The sequence below is a fragment of the Lolium rigidum genome, chromosome 7 (genome assembly GCF_022539505.1).
Source record: "Lolium rigidum isolate FL_2022 chromosome 7, APGP_CSIRO_Lrig_0.1, whole genome shotgun sequence".
NCBI lineage: Eukaryota > Viridiplantae > Streptophyta > Magnoliopsida > Poales > Poaceae > Lolium > Lolium rigidum.
This window is the reverse complement of record NC_061514.1, coordinates 234,343,161-234,359,884: the sequence shown is the minus strand read 5'-3', so window position 1 is coordinate 234,359,884 and position 16,724 is coordinate 234,343,161. Positions and strand designations below refer to the sequence as shown.

The 16,724-nt window shown below is 45.4% G+C and overlaps 1 pseudogene; it reads right to left on the bottom strand.

The window, feature by feature from the left end:
* LOC124672545 overlaps positions 1-6,243 on the bottom strand; it is a 38,793-nt pseudogene extending 32,550 nt beyond the window's left edge.
* Between the last annotated feature and the right edge of the window lie 10,481 nt (positions 6,244-16,724).

Here is a 16,724-nt window from a genome sequence, read left to right as displayed (position 1 = left end):
CCTAATACCAGCTTGAGTTTCAAGCCCAGATACAACAACAACAACAACAACAACAGCAACTACTACGGTAGTAGGAAGAACCAAGCATTCCGGTACTGCAAATCAAATAGTTTGCAGAAGTCGTGGACTCACAGGGCATTTCGCCAAGGATTGCAAGAAACCAAGGATTATATGCTTTGGTTGTCGTCAGGAGGGGCACATGCTGAAGGACTGCCCCAAGAGAAACACCGGAGGAAGTCAGTCTGGAGGAGGTGGAAGCCGAGGAGGAAACACCGGAGGGAACTGGAAGAATAAGAAGCCCTTCGGCAAGCTGAACTGAACCAGTCTGGAGGAGGTGGTCAACTCCGATCAGGCGGTGATAGGTACGCTCCAGATACTCACTCATCCTGGCAAAGTACTTTTTGATACTTGGTGCAACTACATCATTCATTTCTCAACAATTCATCATCAAACATGGGATTAGTTGCACTAAGTTAGATACACCCATAACCATACTTTCGCGGGGGAACGATAGTAGTAACCCATACCAAACAAAAACAAGTCATCATGATCAATAAGTGCGCGTTTGACGCGGACCTGTTCATTTTACCGATGAAGGACATTGATGTCATTCTTGGTATGAACTGGTTGGAAGCTAATGGAGCATTGATCGACTGTGTGAATAAGACGGTATCGTTGAAAAGCCCCGATGGAAGTAGAATGATTTACCAAGGCGACAAACATACACAGATTGAAGTGGAGCTACAGCTGAACAGCATGAAGGAAGTGAAATTGGAAGACATACCGGTAGTGAATGAATTCCAGGATGTGTTTCCTGCGGAATTACCTGGTATGCCACCAGATAGGGAGATAGAATTCACTATCGACCTAATTCCAGGAACAGCTCCGATTGCTAAGGCACCATACAAGATGGGGCCCAAGGAGTTGAAAGAACTTAAGGAGCAATTGGATGACTTGGAACAGAAAGGATTTATACAAGAAAGTGTTTCACCATGGGGATCACCTGTAATCTTCGTGGATAAAAGAGATGGTGGTAGAAGGATGTGCGGAGACTACAGAAATTTGAACAATGTCACAATCAAGAACAAGTATCCACTTCCAAGAATTCAAGATCTATTTGATCAAGTTAGAGGCTCGGGAGTCTTTTCCAAAATTGATCTAAGATCCGGTTATCACCAGATAAAGATCAAGAAGGAAGACGTTCTGAAAACTGCCTTTGTTTCAAGGTACGGACATCACGAATACCTTGTAGTACCTTTTGGATTAACCAATGCCCCAGCAATATTCATGAATCTCATGAATAAGATTTTCATGCCATATCTAGACAAATTTTTCATTGTATTCATTGATGATATCTTGATCTATTCCAAGAACAAGGCCGAACATGCTGAACATTTGAGATTAGTGTTGCAAACACTAAGAGAACATCAACTCTATGCCAAATTTAGCAAGTGTGAATTTTGGCTAGGTCAAGTGGAATTTCTTGGTCATGTCATTAGCAAAGATGGAATAGCTGTTAACCCAAGCAAGGTCGCAGCAGTTTTAGAATGGGAAGCACCCAAGACTGTCAAGGAAATCCGAGGATTCCTAGGAATGGCAGGTTATTACCGGAGATTCATTGAAGGATTCTCCAAGATAGCAGGACCAATGACGAAGCTGTTAAGAAAGAACACACCATTTGTGTGGACGAGAGGAGTGTGAGAAGAGTTTTCAAACTCTAAAAGAGAAACTCACCACGGCACCGGTGTTAGCAGTTCCAGAAGTTGGCAAGGATTACACCGTGTACTGTGACGCATCCAAACATGGATTGGGTTGCGTACTCATGCAAGATCGGAAAGTGATATCTTATGGATCGAGGCAACTCAGACCTCATGAAGTGAATTATCCAACACATGATTTAGAGCTAGCAGCAGTTGTATTTGCACTCAAAACATGGAGACATTTCCTTTATGGAGCCAAGTGTGAGCTCTATACAGATCATAAGAGTCTCAAATATTTCTTCACTCAGAAGGAACTCAACATGAGACAGAAAAGATGGCTAGAATTGATCAAGGATTATGATTTGACCATCAATTACACTCCAGGGAAGGCCAATGTTGTAGCAGATGCTTTGAGTAGGAAGAGCACTGGAGGAGTGGAACAAGAGTTATCACCGGAGTTGAGGAAGGAAATAAGCCAAGCTCAGATACAACTTTGGGAGAAGGAAGCTCATGAAGGACTATCGGCTTTACAAGTAGCCGATGAGCTTAATGTCAACTTGAAGAATGAGATAATGATGGGTCAGCTAGACGATCCATTCATCCTGGAGGAGATGAGAAGGATAGATGAAGGAAGACCATCAGAATTTCACCGAGGAGAATCAGGATCACTATGGTTCCAGAAGAGAATTTGTGTTCCAGATATTGCTGAAATCAAGGAAGTAATACTCCGGGAAGCCCATCAAACACCATACTCTATTCATCCGGGAAGTACGAAGATGTACATGGATCTAAAGGAGTTATTCTGGTGGAACAACATGAAGAGAGAGATAGCACAATATGTGGCGGAATGTCATACCTGCCAAAGGGTGAAGGCTGAACACCAAAGTCCGGCAGGAAAGTTACAACCTTTACCTATACCAGAGTGGAAATGGGAAGAAATAGGGATGGATTTCATCACCGGACTACCCATGACCAATAAAAAGAAGGACATGATATGGGTAATCGTGGACCGGTTGACGAAGAGTGCACACTTCTTAGCGGTAAATCAGCGGGATAAAGGAGAGAAACTCATCGATCTTTACATCAAAGAGATCGTGAGTAAGCATGGAGTGCCCAAGAAGATCGTGTCGGATCGAGGATCCGTGTTCACATCAGCATTATGGAAGCAACTACACGAAGCTTTAGGATCCAAGTTGGACTATAGTACCGCTTATCATCCCCAGACCGGTGGACAAACCGAGAGAACCAACCAGATCCTAGAGGATATGCTTAGGGCTTGTGCCCTAGATTTCGGAGGATCATGGGAGGAGCACTTGCCACTAGCAGAGTTTTCATACAATAATAGCTATCAAAGCAGCATCAAGATGGCACCGTTTGAAGCTCTCTACGGAAGGAAGTGTAGATCCCCGATATGTTGGTATGAAGCCGGAGCAAGCAAAGAGTTCAACCCTGATTATGTCAAGGAAAAGCAACAAATCATTGACATCATCGAGAGATAGGCTCAAAATAGCCCGGAGCCGACAGGAAGAGTTATGCCGATCAAAAGAGGAGAACATGGGAGCCACGAGTTGGAGACATGGTATACCTTAAGGTGAGCCCGATGAAAGGACTCCAGAGGTTTGGAGTAAAAGGAAAGCTCAACCCTAGATACATCGGACCTTTCAAGATTCTGAGTCAAAACCGAGGGTTAGCCTTCGAATTGGAACTACCGGGAAGGTTATCTCGGAGTTCACAACGTATTCCATGTGTCGCAACTCGAGAAAGTGTTTGAAGACCCCGAGATGAGCCGGTATCACATGAAGAACTTGAATTACAACCAGATTTGACGTACATCGAGAAGCCGAGCAAAGATTCTCGAGGAAAGCTGAAACAACTCGAGGAATCGAGCCATAAAATATCGCAAGATACAATGGAAGCATCATCCCGAGAGGGAAGCTACTTGGGAAAAAGAGGAAGACCTGAGGAAAACATACCCCGAACTTTTCAGGTATTACCACCACAACTTCGGGACGAAGTTTTCTTTAAGGGGGAAAGGCTGTAATATCCCAGGTTTAGAGACGATCGAGGGGTATATTTAGAAAGAGATGTGCATTGCATTGTAACTTACGGGGAAATTTCGCACTTTTAAACAAAAACTGCATCGAAGGGGGACAAGTTTCTCTCTCGACACCTTACAGGGTTAGGGTTTCGAGAGTGCGATGAACTTGTTCCTACTTGTCTAAAATTAGGGTTTTGAGAAGAGAGAGTGATATTGCATTAAAAATCTTAAGTTGCATGATTGAATTACAAGTTAAGTTGTTTGAATGAATTCAAACAACTTTGAATTTGAATTTCAAATTCAAACATTAAATGGTTATCACATAATTCAAATTTGAGATAATTTAATAAACAATTATCATTAAGCAAGAATATAAGTAATACAACAATTACTTAAAGCTCATTAAGGAAAAATTGAGCTTTATTGATAATCACACACATTATACATTGTCTTTACAATATTCAGATTTGAATTATGGAATTACAACACATTACAAGAATTGAATAAATAGAAAAAAGAAAAGGAAAATTACAAGTTATCTAAATAAACTAACTACAAAGTGATTTTCATGAATTCTATGATCTTGCTGATCTTGAATTCATCCTGATCAGCACTTGGTACCTGCACACATACACAAATAAACAAGTATTAAGCCAAGTGGCAAAGCCACTTGGCAGGTTAGCAAACAATGGAATGAGATGGATATGCTCAAGTTTCGCAGAGCGAGGTCCATGCCATAGATAGAATCAAGCCTAGGTGCACGGCACTTGCACACACACACAACCGGGCAGCTCACCGGGCTATGTGCATGCACAACAGACACACACAAGCCGGGGAGTCACCAAAATGGTGCCGAGCTCAGTTGTCGACTAGGAGAGCAAAGTGAGAATGATATAAAACCTTTTTCCATCCAAACCCTAAACATTCCATCGACACAAGCTCCTGGGTAAGTTCACCAAGAACAGCAAGAACACTTAGAACAGGGAAGAACAACAAGCCACCGAAACCATCCGGGGACAGATTCATCAAGAAGCTGTCAGCTGTGAGCAAGTACCGGATGGAGTAAAGCACCACAAGCTTGCAAGGAGGAGCGAGGGCAAGCAAACCAAGCATCACGAAGCAATCCTCTACACCAACACCTATTTCTAGGAGCTGGAGTGAGGTATACCACACAAGAGCCTGAGCAAGATCATATCTTGCTCATACTTAAGCATGCTTGCATCACAGGAGCACAGAAGGGTAGGAAAACCCTGGGTGTATCATCATTTGGTTACTAAACCAATTGGTGCCAGCAAGTACAACCAAGGCTAAAAGGAAAATAAACCAGGGAACACTGGTTGTGACAACACAGTGTCAAAACCAGAGAAATCCAGCATGGATTTACTCCTTGTAGTCATTCAGGTTCCCAAGGCACCCATTAGCCTAGCTAAACCATCAGATTGACAGGCAACATGTGCCTATCCTATTTATCAACATCAAGGCTACTGGAAATTCACTAAGTGACTAGCCAGTAAGCATCTATCCATCAACAGAAATCCACCAAATAGGGGAGCTACCCTAGGGCAGCATATGACTACTGCCAGGGTCACCTCAAACCCTAGAACAGCCAAACCAACAAGCCAAATACAATTATCATCACCACGATTGGGTTCAAAGAAGGGCTAGGGTTCCCAACCACTGTGGGCATCCATCTAGCCTAAGCCAATCAAATGTGATGATCATTACTGTATCACAGTTCACATCAATTATCCACTCAATCAATAAAGGCAACATAGATAATTGATAATAACAAGTAAATCATGAAACAGACACATGCTAATGATCCGGAGGATCATCGCAAGCATCAGTCGATGCTTGAGCAAGCACCAGCACTGATCTGTGCCACACACATACACATAAATAGATAATTAAATGATTGTATCCAGAAGCACATCCAAGGAAGGATGAACCTCTAGATCAAGATAATTTAGTAAAGCACTTAGTGCTCATCACTGAATCATGCAGTTAAACCAGCAGTAATGCTCAATCAAGCATACACATGAAATTGAGCACAAGGGACAGCATACCAGTGCCCTGGAACTTGCAAATTGAAAGGAATACACATGGTAATCAGGCCAGGGCAGCCAAATTGAATACACATGAATGTCTAGCAAGAATAGTAACTAGAACAGAGGCATAGGGAAGGATCCAAGACAGATATGCAAGATTCAACAAGCATGTGGCTCTGAAACATGCACGAAACTGTGCACAATCAAGATAGCAAGAATTAAGCCTAGCTAATAAGCAGAATAGGGCAGCACCGTAGCTAGAATCCATGGCAGTAGCACAAGCAGCAACAGCACACGCCACACAGCAAGCTAGGCGCAACAGAGCAGCAGCAACAGCACGGCAGGCCTCCATGAGGAGGAACGCGTTGGCTAGAGCTACTGAGAGAGGAAGAAGAACAGGACATAAGAGAGAAGAAGCGGTGGAGGATGTACCAGGGTCGAGCTGGCCAACCACCATGGCGGCCACGGCGGCACACGCCAGGGCTCGGCGGCGCTAGGCCAAGCCAGGCCATGGCGGCGCCACAGCACCACCCCATCGTGGCGGCCACATCACCATCACGCCCGGAGCTTGGGGAACCACAGGATCAAGCGGATCCCGAACCCTAGGCATGGCGGTGAGGGTCGATGACGAGCGAGGGACAGCATCAGCTCCAAATCGACGCGGAGGGAGCGAATCGCCGTCGTCTGGCGGTTCGATTGCGCCCCATGGCGTAAGCCATGGCGGCCGGAGACCACCGGAATCGGCCGGCGACGGTGCGGGCGACGCAGGTCGCTAGTGAGAGCGGAGGGGATTAGGGTTAGGTCGAGCGGCGCGAGGTGAGGGAGTGAGCAAGCGACCGCTCGGGTCGGTTGGACCCGAGCTGGTTTAGCCCAACCCACTGGGCCACCCTGACAGGTGGGCCCAGGGGCAAAAATGACTTTTCACAATTCAATAAATACATGAAACTTTGAAATTCAATAGAAAATTGATAAAAGCTGAAAAAAATAAATTAAAATTATGAAAAAGGATCAGCATAAAATTCTCTATTTAAATAAAATATCAAAGAGAATTTTTGAAGACAATTAAGAATAAGTCCTATCTTGAGGACTTAAATAATGATTTAAAACACACATATTATTTTCAATAATGAAAATAAGTCCATTAATGCTATTGGATTTTCAAAACACCTTGACAATATTTCAAGGTTGTATTTACCCTAAACAGAGTATCTCCAAATCCATCTTAGTACTAACCTCTCATAAAATAACAACGACATCAGAAGGGGGGAACAAACCCTAAAACTAGAATCATGCATAATTGCTTCTTTAACCATTGCCCTTATCGGACAATGATGCTATTTTTCAGAACCAGAGGACAAGGGTCAGTCCACACCATCCAACTGCAAAACTTTGCGGTGTTCGAGGCAAGTTCATCACTTGCTCATGTCATTTGAGTATTTCTATCAAATTACTTGCAAAGTACTATGGTTATCACTATTGCATAAAAACCAAAATCACTACTTTCATAACTATGAATATGACTATGTGGTGGGCAATGGAACCATGGATTGTGTTGATATGGTGGAGGTTCCATTGCAAGGGTTTATATCCATCTAGGATTAAACAACAAATGTCGCCAGTGATTCTTGTGCCGTAATACCCGTGTTAACCATAAGATCCGGAGTGGGACGGAGTAGTCAAAAGTGTTTCCACCTCTCGTTCATCAACGGATGCGCTTTACCGTAGTACACTTGTGATCCAAGGGGGAAAGCGGTGAGGCTCAGGGAGTCCTAAGTCCCCACGGCATAGTCCGTAGTACACTTGTCGCCCGAAGGAGCAAGCGGTGAGGCTGGGGAGTCCTAAGTCCCCACGGTATTGCGGTCTATGATGGGTTGCAGCTACCGGCGTAGGAGTGTATGGTAGAGCCCGACGACTGTCGTCGTGGTCGGGGTCCACCTTGAAATCTACAGGAATAATGGGACCGGCGTGGACCCGGGGTCGGGGCATGCAACAAAGGGTGGGTGTTCGAGGTAGCGAGAGGAACATGATTGGCTAGACCTTATACCGGGCCTCACACCAAAGGAAGTGTGGACGAGAACTAGACTCGGTTGGCACCAAGGTTAAGATCTCTTATGGGTAAAGCAACACACCTCTGCAGAGTGTAAAGAGCCGTGACCTGTCACTCCACTGTTCCGGGATGAGGAACTGCGAACGCGGCCGGAAAGGAGCTCCATGAAGTTCTAGTAAACCGGTGAAGGTCGACGGACATAGCTCTTTGAAATAAAAGCAATCTCTTGAAGAAATGTTTAACAAAACTTGCATTGGTATTAGACTTTCTGGTCTAATATCGTAGGTAGTGCATTAAACACCTCTTTCCTATAATGAACTTGTTGAGTACGCTCGTACTCATCCCACTCTTAAATCCCTTGCTTAGATTGTCCGAATCGTCTGGAGGAGAGCTACGACAACCCTGAAGGAGCCGAGATCATCGGCTATGAAGAACCAGACCTCTCAGGAGGTATTGAAGGCGTAGACTATCTCATAGTCTACGGAACCGGGGAGGCTTCCGGTGGAGATCAAGCCTAGAAGCACCAAGTAGTAGTTGTAGCCGAGCGGTGGGAACACCTAGTATTTAGCTGCTCGTGGTAATAAATGTATAACCTAGTGAAACTTACGTATTGTAAGTTAAGGTGGGTTCGCCTCGAACCCGGGGTATCCCTCTTAGGACCCAAGAGGAGCTCCAAGACAATATATGTTTGATGCTTGTAATAATAAGTGAATGAGTTATGGACCCTGCTATGTTCTGTTGTACTACTCTGAGGGATGTAATATTTGCGGAATGGTACTTCGTGAATGTTATATCAACGACTAGCATACTACAACATGCAGTGGTATGCAGGGTCACCACACTTATTCACGATCCGAAGATTTGCGAGACCGGTCCATAACAATCACAGCCTGATTCCTCATAGCTTGGAGTTGCTGTCGAAGATCGGAAAGTTCTTGATGAATTGAGTCAGCGCACGAAGAATCGTCCAAGAAAACGCCGGCAGCTTCGGTATAGTTATCAAAAATCAACTGGAAGAAATAAATATCGACATCAATCATTCAGCAAGGAACACTTTTTCATTAACATTCAATACATATACATAAAAGAGGGTCCGTATAAAAGGCGACTCCTAGCGAGTCGACATGAGTTATCGCGATTAGCAAAATAAGGCGACAACTACAAAAGGAAAGGAAAAATAGACACGGGTTGGTCTACTTGACCTCCGTCCTGACAGTGCTAGTGGACGCAACAGACTTCGGGTCAAGATAGGCGATGATTTTCTTCGAGTGGGGCTTGGCGTCCCTCACCAGAGCCTTCCACTTTTCCTTGTTCTGTCCTTGGGGAGTGCCAGCCTTCACCCAGTCAACTTCCTGACCGCTGGCAGCGACCAAGGCGATGGTCCCTTCGACTCCAATCTTCAGGCTACCCTGACGATGGGCCAAAGCAGGATCTTCCTTCGTCAGGAAGCGTTGGACGAGCTCAGAGAAAATCTCCGGCTGCGTCTCCTTGGGGAAGAAATGGGGGAAGATGCGCTTAAACGTGGACCGGGCATTGGAAATGTTGGTGCACGCCAAGTCACCATTTAGCTCAAAGATTGAGAGAGTGTCGAGCAGACGGTCCTCGGTCTCCTCGTGCAAGGTATATTCTTCACCCATCCGCCCTGCTGGAGCAAATCACGGGTTCATCAACATCAGAGACAAACAAATAAAGGCAGAAGCAAAAGGCAAGTGAAGTAAAATCGTCCTAATGAATCTTCGTTTCTGCGTATCGAAGTGGTCCACTATGGTGTTTTCACGCTCAATTTGCCGGGCCTCTCTCTCGCTTAAAGCATCCTCAGTAGTCTTGAGTCTTTGGCAGAGACCCTCGACAGCTGCGGCTTCTTTTTCGGCTTTCTTGCGAGCCATCTCGCTGGACTTAAGCTTTGTCAACACCCGGATTTTTAAGTCCGGATGCCTATTATGTCATACATCGCAATCCCAGGAATATTGTTGTTGCGAGGCATAATAGTTAAGTATCACAGTCATCATTCATTACAAACCATAAGGTCTTACATTTGGAATCACATCATCCATATTACACGAATAGTTGATCTATTGATCAACGAACAAACACAAGTTCATAGCGGAAGCGTAAGATACAAGGACTCTCTAGTCCACAGGCCAACGCTTGACGTCAAAGACTCCTAGTTGTCGTAGGCGTCCCGCTGATCTTCACCTTGATAGTTCTGTTCGTCTTCATACTCTGGCCATTTGAATAGCCAGGGACAAAGCCGTGAGTACGTTGAGTACTCGCAAACTAATACTATTGTAAGTGCTATTCAGTTCTAGTGGGGGTACTAAGCTCTAGTTGGATTTGCATAAAGCTAGTTTTATTTCATAAACAGTTTAGTAAAAGACTCAACTTTGCTAACTAACTCAAGTGGGAACATTAGTGTCATTCCCACCATTCAAGTGGTGATTTCAATTCAATTCCCCACAAGATACTTCACCATCATCCTTTTCAATATCATTTTCAAAGATATGACATTGGAAACTGTATGGCCTTTCCAACCGTCCGTAACCGTGGACGCGGCTATTCGAATAGGTTTACACTCGCAGAGGTTGCACACTTGTGCCACAACATTTGATTACATCCGTCGGGAATAACCCCGAATCATCGTAACTCGACACGCGGATCATCAACCTTAACCTTTCACTTATATATCCTAGTATAGGCACCTCTCCCCATGAGCTTGGCCTCCCGGTGAAGACAAACCGTCAGCCCGGGAACCGCACGAGGCTTGGCCGTACAATTCACCTCAATTCACATCATTTCTCAACTACGGAGGCAGCCTCGGCGTAACCCCTATGATGCTTGTTCAGAGGGAACCCATACTAAGACACACAAACTTCCAGCTAAGCCCTACCCATAATCAGGTATTGTGGGGGTACTTGTAAATTGGAAAGGTATCGCATCCAAACCAATATCAGTTTTAAATCAAAAATCACCATCTTCTCTTGGTCATATCACCTTTCAAAAATCATTCAAAAACAACTTCACTTCACCAAGTTCCCATCTAGAGTAGTCAAGTTTTATTTGTTAGCAATAGCACTAATCATGAGGGGTGCTAACTTAGCATTGCTTGTTCTAGCTCTAAGCTTGTGCTCATATGCTACTCTAGACCAAGTAAAAACATCAATCAAAAAGTACTTTGAAAATAAAGCATTAAAACTCGTATAATAAAAATTGGGATAGGACCACTAAGCATAAGGTAAAAAGGGGTGATGCATAGCTCTTGAGAGCTTTGCACTTAGCAAGTATATTAGCTTGCCTTGGTAGTGGTATTGATCAAATTGATCTTCTTCTCCTTGGGAGTAAGCCTCCTCCTCCTCTTGATACTCTTCCGTACTAGCGTCTATAATACGAATACGAAGTATAATCACCACACAAGCTTAATTACTAGACTAATGCACACCACATGGGTCACACCCTCTAGGCTACCACACAACATGCTTATTACATAAGTTGGCCTTGGTGTATTCTCCGTAAAAAAAATGATTTCCTCTCATTGAATCTTGTTAAGATTTAATTTCCTCAAATAATATTATATGACCTAGGTTGACCAAGGTCAACCTCTTCATAAGTATTACTTGGGAAAATAATTTAAATGAGGTAGATCACCTCCTACTATTTAAGTAACACTACATTTGATTTAAATCTCAAGTAATTCATATAAGAGAGCTTGAAACCAGGGGTCCAAGCATCCCATGAATTCATGTGAGACAAGTTTAAATGGAGTGTAAAACTCCACATTATTTACTTTAATAGTTTTGGACAATATCAACTAGTTAAACTAGTCAAATGATCCTTCCATTAAACTAGGGCCTGATCATGCAAAGTGACCACACCATTTTATTGCATAAACAATTAGTGTAAGTCAAAAGTGAGCTATTAGAGTTGGAATCAACTTAATATCTAATTTGGTTGATTTTTAAGAATTATTTGAATATGGAAAAGTCCCTGTTTTGTTCTTTTTATCACATTTATTCTATAACAGATCTTGAGTTGGGGCCAGTGTAGTTTTGTAGACAATTTGACAAGGTTTTCAAATATATAAAATTTGTCAAATTTGGTTTGGTAGATTTTCCCCTATTTAATTTTGAAAACAGCATCTGAGAATAATAATCAAAATCTAAAATTCAAATTTCAAACGATGGGCTTCGGCGGGAAACGCTAACGGGCTAACTAGCAGAGGAGGGAAATGGGCCGGCCCGAGCATCGCGTCCGGCGCAGTGGGCCGCCCGACAGTGTGGGGACCACACGTCAGTGTGTTTAAAACACCGAACCGGTATGAGGAAAAGAGGGCCGTCGGATTAGAGTTAGATCGAACGGACGACGAGCATCGTCGTCTCCGACGAGAAGCTAGGCTACGGGCGGCGACGGCAGGGGGTCGACGGCTCACCGGCGGCGCGGCGAGGGTCGGCGACGAGCTGCGGCGACGTTGTTGATGAAGGGGAAGCAGAGGGAAGCAGTTGCGTCGCCGGGGGTGGCGTCCTTCTCCGGCGGGCTCCGTGTACTGGCGGCGGCGACGATCTTGCAATTGGGGCGGTGTGGTGGTGAATCGAGCAAGGCGAGGTGGCTAGGCGGCTCAGGGGGAAGAGGAGAAGCGGGTGGTGTGGTCAATTTGAGCGAGAGGGCGCCCCTTTTATAGCAGCGCGAGGTGGCCGGGCGCATGGATGATCTCATCCTCGTCGACGGTGCTACGGCGGCGGTCATGGGCTGGCGATGACGCACGCGGGCAGGCGACGTCCCGGCGATGACGTGAAGCGTGATTGCGTTGAAAACGAGGCACGAGGCGAGCTCGTCACCGTCCTCGCGAGCTGGGTGTCCGTGGCGGACGTCGTCGGCATGGGCGAGGTGCACGGCGTTCCCGCGGACCAATGGCAGTGTTTGGGCGGCTCACCGTGGCGTCGTGAAGCGTTTGGCGCAGAGAGGAGCAGGAGGGGTCAACGGAGGCGCTTGGGGTCGACGTGGCCAGACGCGTCCGCGACGCTCGCCGTGCGCGCTCTGGCGTGCATGTGTACATCCTGGGCGTGTCTGGGCGTCACGTTCCTGGGCACTGTGGTGCACGAATCGACCGGGGCTGGTGTCGTGGAGACTCAGTGGAGTGTGGGGAAGCTCGTTGGCAAGGTGGTGCACGGTGGAGAGGGCCAGAGAGCAGGTGGGCATGGTGAGCTCATGCCATGCCACGGCATGGCATGTTTTGCATCAGATGATGATGCCATGGTGTACCAGGGCTTGTCTGGTGTGCTTGGCAGGATAGAGGAAGGTCAATGGAGTACAAGTGATGACCTAGTGTGGATGGTTTATGCTAAAACCTCGCTGGACAATACCATGTCTTGGTTTGGCAGATTTGTGCTCACCAAGTGTTTGATGAAATGCCCGCAAGAACTTGACTTTCAAATTTTGAATTGAATTTTGGTGGAGTGTAATCATATATTATTTGCAGTAGATTGGTGGTGGTGGTGGTCAAAATGGAGTTGGAATGCAAAAATCCAAAATGCATATGATCTTCACTTTGTTCTCTGGTCCCAACTTTGCTTGATGCTATCTTTGAATCCGTAAGGAGTTTGTATAGGGTTGCTTGAGCAAAGTTGTTCACTTTTATGTTGTCTTGGATGAGGTGCAGAGGTTGGGCAAAGTTTAGTTGAGAAATCTTGAAATAACAGGGCCCAAAGTAGGCATCGAGTTATAATTTTCACATGTGACCATATTGCATGTAACTTGGAAATTGCATTTGATTTTCATTTGATTTGAGTTTCTTTGAGTTCAAAGGTGTTTAAATATGTTTAGTAACCAATTAAAACTAATGGTGCAAGCCAAAGTAGTCTTGGTTAATAATTTGCAAAAATGGCATAAGCCATATGTGTGTGTGGAGATGGATTTTCTCTTTTCTTTTCTTATTTCTTTTCCCTTGTATTTGGGTGATCTAAAGATCAATGTTAGGGTTTAGGTATGAGTGTAAACACATAAGCACATAACATGGTCAATTGCACACTCAAGTAAACAATCAAGTGACCTATATGCATAGCACTATATGATGAGAAAAAGTTTTTGTTGGTTCTCAAATTTGGTATTTGGGTGATTCTCTCTTTGTCTCTTTATTGAAAACTTGGGATGTTACAAACCCTTCCCCTTACAAAAGATCTCGTCCCGAGATCTAAAGAAAAAATTAGGTACTAAAGAGATCCGGGTATTCCTTCTTCATGTCCTCTTCGCGTTCCCAAGTGGCTTCATCTTCGGTGTGATTGCTCCACCGAATCTTCAGAAACTTGATACTCCTGGTGCGGGTGGTCCTGAAGGCTTCTTCCAGGATGCGAATAGGCACTTCACGGTATGTCAAATCCGTGTTGATATCCACCGAGCGGTGATCGATATTCTTGAACACTTCAGTCTTCTCGGGGACTTCAAGGCACTTTCGGAGTAGCGAGATGTGAAACACATTGTGCACCGCCGACATTTCCTCCGGTAGTTTAAGTTGATATGAAACTTCTCCTCGGCGGCTCAGGACTTTGAAAGGTCCGACATATCCGGGGGCGAGCTTTCCTTCAGCTGGAATCTCTGCATTCCTTTGAGGGGTGACACTTTGAGATAGACAAAGTCTCCAATCTCGAAGGTCATCTCTCGACGTCGCTTGTCGGCGTAGCTCTTCTGTCTTGACTGAGCGGTCTTGAGGTACTCGCGGATCTTGTGCACCTTCTCTTCGGCTTCTCGGAGGACATCTGGTCCAAAGACTTGGCTCTCTCCGACTTCTGACCAGTTCAGGGGGGTACGGCACTTCCTTCCGTACAGGGCTTCAAAGGGGGCCATTTGCAAACTGGCTTGGTAGCTATTGTTGTACGAGAATTCTGCGTAAGGCAGGCAGTCTTCCCACTTGGATCCATATTCTAGGACGCAAGCTCTCAACATGTCTTCCAGTATCTGGTTGACTCTCTCGGTCTGTCCGTCAGTCTGAGGGTGATAGGCTGTGCTGAAATTTAGGCGAGTGCCTAGTCCTTCATGCACTTTCTCGCCGTAACCTTGAGGTGAACTGTGATCCTCTATCTGACACTATCGATTTGGGGGTTCCGTGCAGAGCGATTATTCGGGAGATGTAAAGTTCAGCTAGCTTTGGGCCTTGATAGGTGGTTTTGACGGCGATGAAATGGGCGACTTTGGTCAATCTATCGACCACGACCCATATTGAATCATTGCCTTTGCTGGATTTGGGCAGTCCGGTGATGAAGTCCATTCCTACGGAGTCCCATTTCCATTCCGGAATCTGGAGGGGTTGTAATAGTCCGGCGGGTCGTTGATGTTCTGCCTTGACTCTCTGACAGATGTCACACTTAGCGATATAGCTACCGATCTCTCTCTTCATTCCGTGCCACCAAAATTGTTCTTTTAGGTCTTGGTACATCTTGGTACCTCCGGGGTGGATTGAATAAAGGGTGTCATGGGCTTCTTGCAGGATGACTTGCTTTAAGTCAGAGTCCGATGGTACGCAGAGACGTTCTTTGTACCAAAGCACTCCGGCTTCGTCTACGGTGAATCCGGGGGCTTTTCCTGCGGCTATCTGTTTCTTTATTCCGTCAATGCTAGCGTTGTCCTTCTGGGCTTCCTTGATCTGACCAACCAAGGTGGGTTGCAGTTCTATGCTGGCTAGGAATCCCTCACTAACAAGTTCCAATCTGAACTGTTCAAACTCTTGATGCAAGCTGGGCTGTTCGGTCGCGAGCATGGAGTTCAACTGGCACGGCAGTCGACTCAAAGCATCCGCTACCACATTGGCCTTGCCAGGGTGGTAGTGAATCTCCATGTCGTAATCCTTGATCAGTTCGATCCATCGGCGTTGTCTCATGTTTAGCTCTTTCTGGGTGAATATGTATTTGAGGCTTTTGTGGTCGGAGTAGATCTCGCATCGATTACCCATGAGGTAATGACGCCAAACTTTCAGGGCTAAGACCACGGCTGCAAGCTCGAGGTCATGGGTTGGGTAGTTCTGTTCATGTTGCTTGAGCTGTCTTGAAAGGTAGGATACAACCTTGCCTTCTTGCATAAGCACGCATCCAAGTCCAGTCTTGGAGGCGTCGCAATATACGTCAAAGGGTTTTGCGATATCTGGCATGATCAGTATTGGGGCTGTTGTCAGTCTACTCTTGAGCTGTTGAAAGCTCTCTTCGCATTTATCGGTCCACTCAAACTTTCTGTCCTTTTTCAGCAGTTGGGTCATTGGTCGAGCGATGCTCGAAAAGCCTTCTACAAATCTGCGGTAATATCCGGCTAATCCAAGAAAAGCGCGGACCTCGGTTTGAGTGGTTGGGGCTTGCCATTCCATAACGGTTTTAATCTTGGCGGGATCTACGGCAATTCCTCCCGCGGACAAGATGTGTCCAGGAATCCAACTTCCTTCAGCCAAAACTCACATTTGCTAAACTTGGCATATAGCTGGTGGTGTCTAAGGGTTTCTAGGACCATCTCCAAGTGTTGTTCATGTTCCTCTTCGGACTTGGAGTAGACAAGAATGTCGTCGATGAACACAACGACAAATTTGTCCAGAAATTCCATGAAGATCTTATTCATGAGGTTCATGAAGTAAGCGGGGGCATTGGTTAATCCAAACGACATGACGTTGTACTCGTACAACCCATATCTAGTGGTAAAGGCAGTCTTGGGAATATCGGTGGCTCGAATCTTCAGCTGATGATACCCAGTTCTAAGATCTATCTTAGAGAAAACTTTGGCTCCGGTCAACTGGTCAAACAGGTCTTCTATCTTTGGTAGCGGGTATTTGTTTTTGATGGTGACGTCGTTAAGCTTACGGTAGTCCGTACATAAACGATTGGCACCATCCTTCTTGTCCACAAATAAAACTGGTGATCTCCAGGGGG